Genomic DNA, 16,179 nt, shown 5'->3' with positions numbered 1-16,179 from the left:
ATTGCACTTATCCTAAATCCAATGATCTCGTCTCACCCAGTACGAACTGCTCAGGCAATAAGCCACCCGAACATAATCGAAAGTCTCATATGATGCCACAATATGCCTATAGGCTACCAATTCGAACGCGATACAAAAGGAAAACGAAATCTTAAAAGGAAATCCAATTACCCCGCTCGCGAATCATACATGCGATGCGATCAACATACTAAACAGATACCCCGTTCGCGAATCATACATGCGACACGGGCACACAGCTAATATGAGCTTTCCTCAGAAAAATAGGAAACAAAACACATAAAAACAGATATAGGGAACTGTACTCAACATCACACTGTTGCGGCGTGCAACCCGATCCAAACAATATACCCATGGCGGCGTGCCACCCGATCCACACATAAAATTCACGTAAGGAGATACACACCGAGCCAGATTGCTCATTACAACAAAATACCGAATGTCGGTCATAAGCACGCTAAGTGCATAATACCATCCCTGGGGAGACATATAGCGCCATAAACTACAAAAACTCAAGCACAACTAAGGTGCGATATACGATCTGAATCTCAAGAGCCATTCTGCTCATATAACATCATCTCTATGCGGAACCTCAACACATAAGATATTCACCAAGTCGTCTCACAACTCACACGATGCAATATATCATTACATGAAATAGCTGACAACGAAATAATACTCCGACTACTCTTTCATAAGGAGCGCATTGCTGAGATGAACACATCTGGCGTGATATAAAGCCCATATTCACATTTAAATCCATCCACAGACCCCAAGCTGATTCCGATCACACTGAACTAGGCTAATAGCCTTTCAATGGTCCATAATGACTCCCCTTTTTCTCATAACACACAAGAACAACCATCATAACCGGAGAAATCCTCCATAGTCCACAACCCAATAAGCTGGGTGCCCTCCAAGCATAAATCCTCAAATTAACGATATCACCACAAGCTTCATACTTGGTTTAACTCTTCAATCCATCAAGTGACTACACGCCACACTTATACCACCTTCCCGTGGGGCACGCTCCCACATCCTTCCATAACGGATAACAGGTCTGTACACCCAAACCACCGGCCGCACTAATACTGAAGAGCGATCAAGAATCCTTAATCGGGATGCAAAGCCTTTTTCACAAAACACCGATCTCAGGTGACACTGAAGACAATACCAACTTACTTTAAACATCGAAACTCCTTTCCTACTCATCCGAGCCCGTGACATCCTTGTCAACACCGAACCGCAACCTTGATCCTCACTTCAAATTCCATACCGCTCATTGCACCCAACATGCCAATTTACGGTAGAACACGATTTTTATCATAACTTCGAAACCACTAATAGATTAACACTTCGTCGTATAAGAACTTTTCACTTAACTCACTTTAGGAGAACCGTAGCAACACACAGGTAAATTCTCACAACCGTAGAATATGCAAATCTCTAAGTAGTAGTCTAAGCCACCATAGACCTTTCAGGATCCACCTACACATAACAGGCCATAACAGAAGAATACTTCCGAATAACATCAATTACGGCGGCCGACAAGCCTTACACGTACCATCACAAATCACTTGCATAACCTGATCACGCTGAAGGAACTGATCACTTCCACCAATATGCCAATTCAACGATGGCTAGCCAATCTATCTTCATCCAATTTATCCTTGATTGCCTTTGAAATAATAATACCACCATTCAACACATAGCTCACTCCATCCGTACTCATCCCAAGTGACCTTGAATCACGAGACCATGCTGTCTCAAATCCCACGAACTATTTCATACCTCCCTTGTGCGCACATTCGCATCCTCAACTGGTATGCCCATTTGGTAATCTCTCTACGAATCCAAAGTCTTTTTTGATTTTCCTCCCAAATGCTGCACTGCAAGTCAAAACATCATAGAACATTCTGGGCCTCCTCTCATAAGCTGCTACAAAGCTTGATCCTTAACCGTACCTATAGGCTCGAAATTATTAGGCACCACACTTTACCCCTTTGAATCCACCAGGACCGTTGTTGAGAGCCACCCGCTCTGACTTGGCCCCGAATATAATCTACTCCATGAATCTTCTAGCACATGATTACCCTCTCGACGAAGCACCCGACAGAATCACTTTCCTTGAAACCCGCATCTATACAAGGCACAAATCCTGAATCCTTCCCCAAGTCTGAACATGAGCCAATAAGGCCAACCATAGCACAGCTTTAACAATCCCTTTGCTCAAATTACCACTTATGTTCTTTTCTCGTAGCTGAAATAACCCATCAATATGCTAATAACCAGAAACCTCGCAAGTAGTCAACCATGCAACCCATTCATAGGCGGTGGGACTCTCCCACTTAGCTTGAAGCCACTATTACACAACTCTGAAATTCACCAAGATTCTTTATCTCTTATTGACATAACCTTACGCAATCAACCGCAAAAATTCTCGGAATCTCTTTGTAAAAACCCCTTTTTATACTCTGAATCATCAACCACATTCGCACGACCAATCTCTTTGCCGTATAACCAATAGAATTCTTCGCAGAAGCTTCGCCAACCATGCGACCGCCGATCTGCTCACTAGAGATAACCCACCCTGAGTCCGAGCTCACTCTCTAGCTGCACAAGTCCATTCACCCCTCCTGGATATCAATCAGATGTGCGGCAACATCCTTCCAATTCAAAGTTATGCTGCATCTTTCTTCATTTCGAGCAGCTCCTTTCCGTTATATCAAATCTCTTGTCGCATAATAGCCCATACTTCAAATTAAACCCATAGGACCATCACTTATCACTAAAATTCCCAAATCGTTCCAAACTCTGCTTAAGGTGCGTGGTCATCCTACCACAAGCCCATATGCAACTCCGCCACTCTCCCACTTTGGCGAAACGCACCCCTTTAGTCGACCACTCGACCTTTGCTTCTTATACTTGGCCTTCTAGAAATTTCAACCACCGCTTGACACTTCCCACATGTCATTCCTCATCCTTTGCTGCTCGGTTGTTGCCTTAATAAAATCTATCTTCGCAGCACTTGAACCCACAAATCGCTACTAACTATAAACCTTTCCAGAGATCATCTTTCCCGAGCCGTCGATATTAGAAACACCGATTCAATCCTGAACCACCACACCCCGCGATATCTTACAACCGTTTCTCCAATATTATTTACAATATCTTACCCCGTAGGCGAATTGCAGAAGACCATAACACCGGCAAACTTTAACACATTCAATCGCAAATGACAATCCCATCACACTTGAAATCACCCAGTCTTGTTACTCCATCACTCCAAATCTGGACATCCCTTTCCTCTGCCGGAAATGAAATATCAGATCTCTGAATCGTGCACTGAGTAGGATTCCTTTCAAATCATTCACTACCCCAACACATAGGCATGTATCATGCTATCAAGTCAATACTGTGCGATAACCATTTGTGAGCATCACAGCAACCTGTGCATAGCCTCCTAGCTCTTAGAAGCACTACTACCGAGCCGAAATGATAGAAAAATCCTTCCACAAGGTGACGACAATAGCCCAATCGACTATACCGGGAGAAACATCTCGCACCACATCTGTAGTACCATTACGATTCTTCAATTCTCGATTTATAACAAGCAATTCGAGTCGCGTAAGATTGAGTAGGAAGGAACAAGGGCATAAGCCTCAAGGAATCAAATTGCACGATGAGGAATCAAGAAGGGAAGTACTCCTAACAGCCCTGTAGCCTCCCGAAGATAAGTACAGATGTCTCCGTACCGATCTGCGAGACTGTACTAGACTTGCTCATGACTCGTGAGACCTAAGGGAACCTAGTGCTCTGATACCATGTTGTCACGACCCAAATTCCACTAAGGGTCGTGATGGCGCCGGACGCCGTTGTCAGGCAAGCCAACCATAAATATTTAATTAAATTCTCATTCAAACAATTGTGAAAAACTTTGATTTTTCTTCAATTTTTACTAGTACAAGATACTCGGTTCAAATTAAATAAACATGTCAAAAAGTCAATACAAAATACCCCATAACTATCCTAGAACCCGGTGTCACAAGTGCATGAGCTATTTCTAGGAAGCAATACAATACAACAACCGTCCGGAATACAAATTGGACAGAAAATAACTACAATAATCTGGAAGAGACTCTGCTGGCTGCGGGTCATCTCGAGAAGTGCAGCTCACCTAAGTCTCCGCATCGACCATGCTGCTACACCCGCCAGGCCACTAGTGATGCATGTGCCTGTGCAACAAAAATGCACAGCAAGTGTAGTATGAGTACGAAAACAACGTGTACCCAATGAGTATCCCGCCTAATCTCGAAGAAGTAGAGACGAGAGGTCGACTTCGACACTTGCTAGTGGTCCAATAATGTTATATTAATAATATAGTAAATCGTGAATTTTTATAAACATGATTGTTATTCAATAGGTTGAAGCAAGTATACAATTCTTTCTTTTATAGGAAATTTCCAAATTTCTTTTTATCATTTATACATATATTCTTGCCGGGAAGAGGCAATAACAACTTCAATAAGTTTCAAGGCAAGCAATACAAGCATGCGCAAATCTTGCCGAGGTCGTACGGCCCGATCCAACAGAAATGTAAAATGTGCACTGCCGAGGGTCGAACGACGCGAACCATAGATGCATTTATTACCCCGCTCGCGAATCATACATGCGACGCGGTCAAATTTAAATAACCAATCACCCTACTCGCGAATCATACATGCGACGCAGATATACATAGAAATACATTCTCAAACAACCAATTAAGAATTTATCGGGGAACATTTATCCAAATAAAAGCCAATTCTCTTTTAATGATTTAAAAAAATGAAGTTTAATCCTTTTAGAAATTCATTTACCAATTCGATAGGGTTTAAGCAATTCAACTGCCAACAAGATTACATATATTCAAGTATAGCATGCTTTAGGGTCCTAGACTATCCGGACTTACACATATTATAGCTACGCACGGACTCTCGTCACCTCGTACGTACGTAGCCCCCACAAATAGGAGCACACAACCGATTATTTTACCTATGAGAACATTTCACTCTTACAAGGTTAGAAAGGAGACTCACCTCGTTCCGAAGATACATAACCGGCATTCCACGCCCTTTCGAAGACTCGAATTGATGCTAAATGCTCCAAAACTAGCCAATAATCATGCAAATCCATTAAAATATGTTCAATTACTCATTACAATCCAATTTATAACAATTCCTAACCCCGATCGAAAAGTTGACAAAATTGCCCTCAGGCCCACGTGCCCGGATTCTGAAATTTTTCGAAGATAAAGTTTACCCATGAACTCACGAACTCAAATATATGATTTTCTCTTAATTCCATACCCAGGATCGTGGTCAAAATCCAAAATATCCCTTTTTTTCTAGGTTTTCCCTCAAACCCCAAGTTTCTACAAATTTCATGCTCAAATCAGTACATAATCAATGTATTTAACTCAAGATAGGTGGGGATAGCTTACCTTATCGTTGATGATGAAACCCCCCCCCCCCTCTTGAAAACCTTCAAGAATCGCCCAAGCCAAGAGAAAAATGAGAGAAAATTGCCAAATCCCGATTTTTAAAACACTCACTGCCTCTAGTCCTTTCGCACCTGCGGTCCCGCAGGTGCGGACCGATTGCCGCTTCTGCAGTCTTCCCCCAAGCCTTCAACTTCCGCATCTGCGCTTCTTCTTCCGCATGTGTGGTCTCGCATCTGCGGCAAAATGACCGCATCTGCGGTCCCAGCCTAGCCGTTGCGGCACGAAGGCCGCTTTTGCGGCTCCGCACCTGCGGCCCTAGTTTCGCAGGTGCGGTTACACCAGCAACCAACAACTTCAGCCTTCTCCAAAATTCCATTTTTGAAAGTTCGACACAATTGGGATTTTTTTTGGAAATTGGAAGCAGTTACTAATTCATGATCTGGCATGTACAGAATGAAAACTTCATTCTCGATTCTACGAGAATTTTTATGAAAGCCTTTCATTTGCTTCTCTTCGATGGAAGTTTGATTTTCCCAGAATGTATCCTAATTTTTGGCCTAATTCTTCTTCTGATGATCGATTCAACCTCTGATCAAAAAGATATACCTTGGTTATATTTCATCTCTTCAACAAGTTTAGTAATGAGCATAACGGCTCCGTTAACCACTTGCAATCCACCCGAGGCCTTCGGAACCCCAACCAGTCCCAAAATACATTACGGACTTGATCGAGGCCTCAAATCGTATCAAACAACGCTAAAACCACGAATCGACCTCCAATCCAAGCTTTATGAACTTTAGAATTTCAAACTTCTACTCTCGATGTTTAAACCTATCAAATCACGCCTGATTGACCTCAAATTTTGCACACAAGTCATATTCGACATTACGGACCTACTCCAACTTTCAGAATCGGAATCCGACCCCGCTATCAAAAAGTCCACCTCCGATCAAACTTCTCAAAAACCTTCAAATTTCTATCTTTAGCCAAATGACTTCAAAATAGCCTACGGACCTCCGAACTCACTTCCGATCGCGCTCCCAACTCCAGAATCACCATACGGAGCTACTTCCAGACTCAGAATCCTAAACGGACATCGATAACACCAAAATGTACTTCAACCCAAACTTATGAAATTTCTTCCAAAATGCTAACTTCCACAATAGGCGCCAAAACGCTCCCGGGTCATCCAAAACCCGATCCGGGCATACGCCCAAGTCCGAAATTATCATACAAACCTACTGGAACCTTCAGATCCCGATTCTGAGGTCGTTTACTCTGAAATCCAATCTTAGTCAATTCTTTCAACTTAAAGCTTCCGAAATGAGAATTCCCTTTCCAAATCAACTCTGAATTCCCCGAAATTCAGTTCCGGCCATGCGTACAAGTCATAATACTTGAAGTAAAGTTGCTCATGGCCTCAAACTGTGGAACAACGCGCTAGAGCTCAAAACGACCGATCGGATCGTTACACCTCTTAACTCACTTATTGAGAGTGCAAACACTTGCTCATTAGGTATTTTCGTCTAGGCTGAAGCCTGTACCGATATAGATTAAGCTTGTGATCATGAAATATGTGGGATTACCTCTGAGAATGTGTTATGTGCATGAATACATTATTTTGGATCTTAAGGTCGGGGAACTATTTGAGAGCTTTTAGTGATATGAAGAGAAAAATAATAATGGTTTCTATCACATTGGTTTGCTATCATTTTTCTTACGTTTGGTCGAATATTATAGTCATTCGGTTGACTTTCTTCTTTACTCTTCGATAGGCGAATGTAACTTTAATCATGCAACAAATGAAGTGTGGCATATTTTTCTTGGGTTAAATATTTTAATTAATAATACCCAGGATTTCTTACGTGTAACTATTCTATCTCGGCACCAGGAAGGCATTTCTTAATTATAGTGTTTTATTCTTTATGCTATTGAATCTCAAGTATGACATTGCAGTTTGGTATCATATTTACAATCCTTTAACCTGATAATATTGTCATTATCCCTTAGAAAGAAGAGCTCTCTCGATGATTTATGCTCTACTTTAGTATGTGAATTTGTGTTAGTAATGTCTTTTTCAATTTGTTTCAGGAAATATTAGTCATCCATGGATCCTTTTGGTGTCACCTAGATACTGGCACACCTAAACTGTAACGACCCGACCAGTCATTTTGAGTATTTTAGCCCCGACTTCCCCCCTATTATTGCCTCATTTATGTTTTTTTATGGTTATGTGACTTGCCGGGGGTGTTTGGTTTTGGTTTCGGGTGAGTTTCGCAGTGAAATGGGACATATAGTCCCTAAGTCGGAGCTTTAAGTTGAAAGAGTTTACCGTAGTTTGAATTTTATGTAGACGACTCCGGAATAGAGTTTTGATGGTTTAAATAGCTCCGTATAGTATTTTTGGACTTAGAAGTGTGATCGGATGTTGATTTGGAGGTCCGTAGGTCAATTCAGCTTAAATTGGCAAAAGCTAGGAAGTTGAAGGTCTGGAAGGTTGGAAAGTTTGACTGGGAGTTGACTTTATTGATATCGGGGTCAGATTTAGATTTTGAAAGTTGAAATAGGTCTGTTATATCATTTATGACTTGTGTGCAAAGTTTGAAGTCAATTTGAGTCGTTTTGGTATGAATCGGCATTAATTTTGGAATTTGAAAGTTCGTAGTTTCATAGGCTTGAATTGGGCTGCGATTCATAGAATCGATGTTGTTTGATGTGATTATTGGCCTCGAGTAGGTCCGTTATGTGTTTTGCGACTTGTTGATATATTCGAACGGGGTTCAAAAGGCCCCGGGTGTGATTCAGATTGAATCCGGATCAAATTTGGACTTGGTGCATTGCTGAAGCACTGCTGCTTCTATTGCAATCACACCTGCACATTTTGGGTCATTGGTGCAGCGGCACAGGAACGGCTCTCGAGCCGCAGAAGCGAAGTGGGCAACCCAGGCTTTGCACCACAGGTGCGAGGAGATATCCGCATCTACGAGTCCGCATGTGTGGAGGACAGGTCGCAGATGTGGACTGAGCTAGCTTGGCCTATTGTCGCAGAAGCGAGCCTTGCCCACAGGAGCGAGTTTGCAGAAGTGTGTTTTGGACTGAAGAAGTGGAAAGCCTTGGCTTAAGTGGGAATCGCACCTGCGATGGTTTTTCCGCAGGTGCGGCATCGCAGAAGCTACTGAGTGACCACAGATGTGGAATAACTAGGCAGAAAAGGCCTAATTTTGAGGGTTTGATCTCATTTCCATTTTTGGACATAGAGAGCTCGGTTTGTGGCGATTTTTCGAGAGATTTTCAAGGAAATCATTAGGGTAAGAAATTCTAACTCGATTTTGGCTATATTACACGAATCTATTGTTGTTTTTATCATGTAATTAGTGTTTTGAGTTGGAAATTTGTGAAACTCCTTACGCTAAAATTTGGGGATTTGAAAGGCGATTTGAATTCAGATTTAAGAAATTCTTGTATGGTTGGACTCGTTATCGGATGGGTATTCGGTTTTATAATTTTGGTCGGATTTTGAGATGTGGACCAGGGTTGACTTTTTATTTCTTCGCAAAGCTTGTAATTATACTGTTCGAAATAGTTTCCTATAATCTATATTTATGGTATGAAGTTATTTTGGCTAGATTCGAGCTGTTCGGAGTTGGATAATTGAGGGAAAGACCTACTAGTGGATTGAGTTAGCATGTTTTGAGGTAAGTGTCTTGACTAACTTTGTGTGGGGGTATTACCCCTCAGGATTGGTGTTGGGTTGTGCTAATTGTGCTACGTGAAAGCCGTGTGCGCAAGGTGATGAGTGTGTACACGGGCTAAATATGGGAATTGACCGGTTTTAACTATGTAGATTCCTTTCATGACTTAATTGAGTTACCTTAACATGTTATATTCATCATCATTAGTCTATCTTCACATGCGCTAATTGTCTTATCTCTTACTTGTTAATTGCTCTACATGTTTAGTTGAGGTTGTTGTTTCCTCCAATCCTTATTCATTATTTAACCGTGAATTCTTTATTTGGAGTTGTCATTTTTGGAATATCTTATTGTTGGGATTGGTATTTGGTTATAAAGGTCGTGATTCATACTGAGACAAGGTTATAAAGTGTGAAATACTATTCTTGTTGAGTTACTCATTTCCGGTTGTTATTGTTGATACTCTTGTGCATATTGTGGTTGAGCCATGGGCAACTTGTTGTGAAAGTATTATTGTTGTTGGTCTCTTGGCAAGTTGTGATATTGGGCACTTGAGATGCGAATTGTGATATGTTGTGATATTGATATGCATGCAGTGGTATAAGGTTTTGGGATTGAAACGCATGCGGTGAGATAAGGTGGGCTTGATACACATGTTGCTAGTAGGGGAATTATTTGAAGCCATACGGTGTGATAAGGTGGACTAAAACGCGAGAAGCTATTTTGGGAAAATAATTTTCAAAACTAAATGCAAGGTTCCCGCGGTGATATAAGGAAAGATTGTGAAATAATTTGTGATTTGAGACTATAAGGTGGTACCTCGGTAGTGACTCTTGTTGATATATGCTTTTCTAGTACTTCACTTGTGTTTTGTTGCCTTATTCTGAGCCATAAGATTCCTTATTTTCTTCTGTGATGCATTATTTTTCTTGTTCAGTGTAGCCAATCTTAGTATACTTCTTCCTTTTTCAATTTCATCATTATTATTATTACACAGTTAATTATTCATTCGGTTTCTTATTTATTCTAGTAGTGCCTTGACCTGACCTCGTCACTACTCTACCGAGGTTAGGATTGACACTTACTAGGTACCATTGTGGTATACTCATGCCACGCTTCTGTAATCTTTTATGCAGACTCAGGTACCTCCTACTAGCCTAGGCACCAGTGAGTTGAGTTCATACTTGGAGACTTCAAGGTACACCTGCTGACGTCCGCAGGCCTCGGAGTCACCCTCTATCTACTTTTATTTCTTCATTCTTTTATTAGATACAGTTGTATAGGGATGATTATGATACTCTTGTAGAGTTGGTGACTCGTTATCACCAGGTTTTGGGGAAATTATAAATGATGCGTTATGGAGTTTTCTTTATTGAAATTGTTGAGTATTTGAGAGTTCATTTATTACTTCAGTTATATTTCGCATGTTTGTTAGGGTTACCTAGTCTTAGAGACTAGGTGCATCACGACATCTTACGGAGGAAAATTGGGATCGTGACAAGTTGGTATCAGAACTCTAGATTCACAGGTGTTACGAGTCACAAGCAAGTTTAGTAGAGTCTCGCAGATCGGTACAGAGAAATCTGTACTTGTCTTTGGGAGGCGACAAAATTGTTAGGAAAAGCTTCACTTCTTTGATTTCTTATCGTGCGAAATGTTGACTTCGAAATTCTAAATCCCTGTCTTTCTGTTCTCTCATGAAGATGAGGACATGCATAGCTGGATCGGATGATCAGACACATGTGCCCTCTCGCTAGAGCCGCGAGAGGCCGGGGTCATGGTAGAGGCCGAGGACGGAAATGTGGTGCAGCTAGAGCACCTGCCCAAGATGCTATAGAGGAGAAACTAGTAGCTCCAGTTGGAGGGAAGGCACCCAAAATGCCTGTTACTGCCCCTGCACTTCAGGAGACCCTCGCCTAGATTTTGAGCATGTTTGGCACTCTAGCTCGGGCAGGCTTGATTCCACTTGCTCCTGCCACATCTGAGGCCGGGGGAGGCCACATCCAGGTTGACCAGGTCCTAGAGGTCATATTAGTCAGCCGATTATCCTAGTTCAGCCCGAGGTTAGGGCAACATCTTCTAAGGGGGAGAAACTCAGGCTTGAGAGGTGCAAGAAGTACCACCCTCATACTTTCAGTGGATTAGTTTCAGAGGATGCACAGGGTTTCCTTGAGGAGTGCTACCGTATCCTCCATACTGTGGGTATTGTGGAGTCGAGTGGGGTTGCTTTCACTACGTTCCAACTTAAGGGAGTGGCTTATCAGTGGTGGCGAGTATATGCGTTGGGTAGCCCGACCGAGGGAGCTTCACTCACCTGGGCTCAGTTCTCGGAGATGTTCATGAGGGAGTTTGTTCCCTAAAGTCTTAGGGATGCATGGCGCATGAAGTTTGAGCAGTTGTGCTAGGGTGCTATGACTGTATCGGAGTATGCAGTCCGGTTCAGCGAGTTTTACAGTCATGCACTTGCATTAGTTTCCACTGTCAAAGAGCGAGTTCGTCGATTTATCGAGGGACTCAACCCTGGTATTAGATTCAACATGGCTCGAGAGTTGGAGACTTATATCCCATACCAGCAGGTAGTGGAGATCACTAGGATATTGGAGGGTATGTTGAGTCAGGAGAGAGAGGAGGGGGAAAGCAAGAGGCCTCAGGATTCTAGCACATATAGTGGTGCCCGTGCCCCAGTTATTGCCCATCATGGTAGAGGCTATGTGATCCGTCATGTTCATTCAGCACTCACAGCTTCCAGCGGTGTTTCGGCCACTCCCAAGTCTCAGTTCGCCCATTATGCACAGCCACTGTCTAGTGCACCTTCTGCACGAGGTGCTTTCAGCGGTCAGTCCAGCCGACCAGGCCCGAGTCAGTTCCAACAGCCACATACTCTGAGAGATTATTTTGAGTGTGGCAACACTTGTCATATGGTGAGGGACTGCCCCAGACTCAGGAGGGGTGCACCATCACAGACTACTCAGGCTCCACGTATTCCACAGGGTCCTCATGCTTCTCAGGTTGTGGTTACCGCACCAATTGCCACTCCACCTGCACAGTCAGCTAGAGGTGGAGGAGTGGGTAGAGGTCGCCCTATATAGGGAGGCTAGATCAGATGTTAAGCTCTTCCTACTGGGACAGAGGCGGTTGCATCTGACTCAGTCATCACATGTATTATTCCGGTTTTTCATAGAGATGCATCAATCTTATTTGATCCAGGTGATTTCAAGTCTTCCAAAGTGATTCTAGTGCCAAGAAACCCGAATTGATTGGTAGTTTTGCTTCCTTGTTCTTGTGGCGGCGTTATAAGGATATTTCACCGTGAAGTAAGCTCAAATTGGAGTTTTTCTATCTGTTTAAAGGTAAGGAACCTCTTACTCCACATGTATTTAATCTTATCCAATTTACGACTAAGTCGTTAAAGCTAAAACTTGTGAGATATCGATCGAAAGGCTTATTACTAATGTTGTTGATTGTTGGACTATTTGAGAGGTGTTTTTGCAACGTTTTATGGCTGGAAAATTTATGAAATAACCTGAGTATATTGTGTTGTTATTATCAATATTTTTCTGAATATAAATAAGAGGTAAAAGGTTCAAATATAGTATTACTAGACATGAACCGAGCTTGCCGCTCAACGTATTATTGTGGTGGTTGTGTTCCATATAGCTACTGGTTATTGTTTGGTGATGTAGTACAAACAAGGGAGGTGTTGTTCATTTTCTTGTAGAATATTGGTTTTTATATATGAGAGTTACAACGCGTATGTGATGACGACGAAGTCAGTTTACTCATTGGAGATGTAAGAAGATTATATTGAGCTTGGTTGACGATTGGAGAAAATATTGCAAAGGTATGTTAAGGAATTTTCTTCTTTCTTTTGACATGATCTAAAGTGAAATGAATGTAAACAATACGGTATTTCATAATAGATCTACTCCTAGCAACTAAGGTTATCCATGTTGTTTTTTCCTTTTAAAGTTATTCTAAATAAGTATGTATGATACTTGAATCCTATTGAGGTTCATATTGATGGTGTGGATGTCTGTAATATTATTTGAAGGTGCAACGACCTTACGTCACTCCGAAAGGTTTAGAACGTGATTCCATGAGTCCAGCGCACATTATATATATGTATCTATTTTACTCTATCGAGACGCGCTATAGTCGGCCGGGTACGACACCTATTGTGCAACCACTGATCAGTTGGGTTTTACCGAGCTCCACATGGCTAGGTACGATTTTACCGAGCCTTATGATGGTCGGGTATGTTTCTACCGAGCCTATTACGGTCGGGTACGATATGATGATGATGATGCCCACTTGCTTCGGAGTTGCCTATTTGGTCAGTATGCTTTGGACATATATTGATTGTTATGGCAGGGCTCTGTCCCGACCTTTATGATATTTATGTACTCTTAGAGGCTTATAGAAAGATGTTATTTATATGGATACTTGTATGGCTTTGTCGGTCTATGTTTTGAGTGTAAAAATAATTATGTCAACCTTATAGGCCTGTATGTCACCTGTATATGTTATTATATCATATTGGATCGTCCTATGTCGAGTATTCCCTTATATTTTATGCTGGTTATCTCATAATGGCCTTTCCGCCTCATGTATTCATGATAGTATGATAAGAAAGATACGTTATGTTGGTACGCGATTGAGTAAGGCACCGGGTGCCCGTCGCAGCCTTTCGGTTCTGGTCGCGACAAACTTGGTATTAGAGCAGCTCTATCCTAGGAAGTCTACAAGTCGTGTCTAGTATAGTTTTGTTTATGGGTATATTGTGCACCACACTTATAAGCAGGAGGCTACTGAGCATTTAGGACTGTCACTCTTTCTTCTTACTCTAGATAATGTGGTAGAGCCCAGTTGTAAGAATTCAAACTCCTAAGTTCTATTTTATTCGTAATACAACGATTCCTACATCCAAAAAGACAGTTGCTAAGAGATTGAATGTGGATGTGGAAGAGTTGAGTCAGAGGAACTCGATTTTGCAACATGCTTATGGTGAGTAAATGTGAGTACTAGAAGAGATAAATATTTACCTTTGTATGGCTCCCATCCCTAGTAAAGAGAGAATGTTAGGCGACCCGAGAGCTCGTGAGATGGTGCAAGGGGAGATAAAAGCGAAAGAATATTTTGTTGAAGTTATCAGAATATGGTGACAGACGGAAATACTAGCAGGAGAATAAGAAGAGAGTAAAGGAAGCATTATGAGTAAGATGTGATAAATGAGTGATAACGATAAATCAAAATATGACAGAGTCTATTGTCATATGAAGGAAAAGACAAGAGGTGATTCGCCTTGAGACAATAAAAGAGTATAAGCCAAAAGTCATACTCTCATTTCGTGAAATGGGATAGTGAACAAGATAAACGGAACATGAATTAGGGACCGAAGGATTTGATAATAGTCTGCATCGTGTGAATTTCAGAGATCGCGTTACGACTATAATAGAATGGACAATAGAAGAAGAACATTTAAAGGTCATTTAGGAAGACTCTTACCTAAAGCAAGCACTGTGAGCAGAGTTAAGCTTAAGGGACTAAGTGTACCAATTACATTAAGTGTCACCCACGTGCATAAGAAATTCAGTTATCCTTGGTAAAGAAGGATTACCGCAAGGCGAGTAAGAGTCCGTGAAGATGTGAAAAAAATGCCAAAGATGAAGAGGTAACTATGGAATAGTAAAAGAAGAATGCGGTAAAAAGGAAAAAGGAATGAGATTGTATTTATTTAAATCCAACAGATATGTTGCAACTCTAGAACATTATGCAAGCACGATGCCGGGGAGAGGAAGTAAGGGTTCCTGCCCCGGATGTTATTGATAAATAAGTGCGAATGGAAACTTGATACATAAGGAGCCAGTACGAGAGGTAAGCTAAGACAAATGAAATAACCCAAGAGAGATTACGCAGAATATAGATATGAGAATGGACCAACGAGTAGTTAGTAGTTGATTCAGGAAGATTCTAGTTATGGCTAGACAAGAAGATATAGATAAATCAATAGATCATGCAAGATAAACGTAGTGAAACCCGACATAGGGAATTTAGTCTGGCAGATAAGATGACATCGTGATCCTTGAGAAATATTTAGATAGGAGTTAGGGTAGTTAAAGGTACGATATAAGTGTTACGAAATTAAAAGAAAGTGCCACTAGTGAGATAGTCAAAATATCAGTTCAGAAGCAACCCTACGAGCATAAGGGCACGAATGTAAGTAACTTAGGATAATTATAGGACAGTAAGAACATCAAAAATTCCTTTGGGTATTCGATGTAATAAGCACGCAGCTTTACAGGAGTCAGATGGTCTCCCCTAAGTACTACAACGAAAGACTAGCTGAGGAAATAAGGAAGAAGGCTTCAACCTAAGCATGGTGACCTAAAGAAGAAATGGTCTTGTAACAATAGTCTCACTACAATATTGTATGCACTCCATAAGAAAGTGGCACCTATCGTAGCTAATGAACGGGAAGTAAAACTAAAAGTAATATTCGAGATCATATGGGTTGCAAAGAATTCCAATATTGTGTGGGCACTAAGATAAGTGAAGTATTTATGCAAAAAGTGGCAGAACGACTAGGGAAAATAATTGATTACATTTAAAGATAACTGAGAACGCACGAAAAAAATTAATGGTGCTAGCAATTTAAAAGAAGATTGCGAGTTGTATAAATAGATATATGTAGGTCGCAAGCTAAAGCATAGTAGAGCGATAAGTTCTTAGGTAGATATGAGTAAGGATAAGAAAAGGTGAGTGAGAAGGTGACAAGAATAGGTAAGGCCTCAGAATTAAGCCCATCAAAACATGAAAGCTGGTGGTTTCCGTAAGTTATAGAAAGCTCAATATAGCCTGAATGAACTCAAAGGAGTTTAAAACTAGGAGCATTCAGAAGGGATGGAATGCTGTCCTAGTAGTAATCTAAGGGTGTAATTGTGATAAATGATAAGAGGATGATGCTTCGGCCTTCGATTGAGTAATGAT

The sequence above is a fragment of the Nicotiana attenuata genome, chromosome 10, assembly GCF_001879085.1.
Source record: "Nicotiana attenuata strain UT chromosome 10, NIATTr2, whole genome shotgun sequence".
Lineage (NCBI taxonomy): Eukaryota > Viridiplantae > Streptophyta > Magnoliopsida > Solanales > Solanaceae > Nicotiana > Nicotiana attenuata.
Note: the sequence above shows the minus strand (reverse complement) of the source record.